General features: G+C 65.7%; 1 protein-coding gene across 1 annotated transcript in view; it reads right to left on the reverse strand.

Moving 5' to 3' along the window:
• Nucleotides 1-721, reverse strand: part of OAF (out at first homolog) — a 30,095-nt gene that overhangs the window by 2,781 nt on the left and 26,593 nt on the right. The gene's annotated exons all lie outside the window — the stretch shown is intronic.

A 721-nucleotide genomic window follows, 5' to 3' on the forward strand; every position in this document is an offset into this window, starting at 1 on the left:
CACGTCCCCCATCACTGCCCACGTCCCCCATCACCTGCCCACGTCCCCCATCACCTGCCCACGTACCCAATCACCTGCCCACGTCCCCCATCACCAAGCCAGACAGGCCCAGGCTGGTGGTCTTAGCACCTGGGCCAATCTGAGGGGGCATTCAGGAATACCCAGCCCCCCTCCAGCTGCAGGGATGCTGATGCTCAGAGTGCAGCCGCCCCTGCAGCTGCCCTGCCGTCCTCTGAGGCCCCACGAAGCACCCAGTCCTGCTGTCACAGGGACCAGGGGGCAGGCTGTCCGAGGAAAGTGGCCTCTGGGCTCCATGCTTCCAGGAGACCGAGTGTCCCTGGGAAGGGCAGGCACAGGGGACAGGCTAGGGCAGGTGGAGGCTCTGAAGGTGGTAACGTGCCCAACACCACCAGATAGTGAGGGTGGCCCCGGTCTGAGGCAGATCCCTTCAGAGTGTGAGCACCCAGCCGCACCGTAGTGGGGGCGCTGACTTTAGGGGCTGGAGGAATGGAAGTGGAGGGCTCAGTACAGATCAGGGATCTGGGGTACAAGTTCAGGTGCGGCCAGGGCAGAGTCAGGGGGTTCAGGCCTGGAGGGTGAGGCGGGGTACAGGTCTGAGTGCTAAGGCCAGGTGCTGGCGGGATGCCGAGGTGGGTGCAGGCTGGGGCCTCACTGGCTGCAGGGGTGGGAGCGCTGGGGCAGGAGGGGGAGCACTGGGGCA

The sequence above is a fragment of the Myotis brandtii genome, unplaced genomic scaffold (genome assembly GCF_000412655.1).
Source record: "Myotis brandtii unplaced genomic scaffold, ASM41265v1 scaffold666, whole genome shotgun sequence".
In the NCBI taxonomy this organism is placed as follows: Eukaryota; Metazoa; Chordata; class Mammalia; order Chiroptera; family Vespertilionidae; genus Myotis; species Myotis brandtii.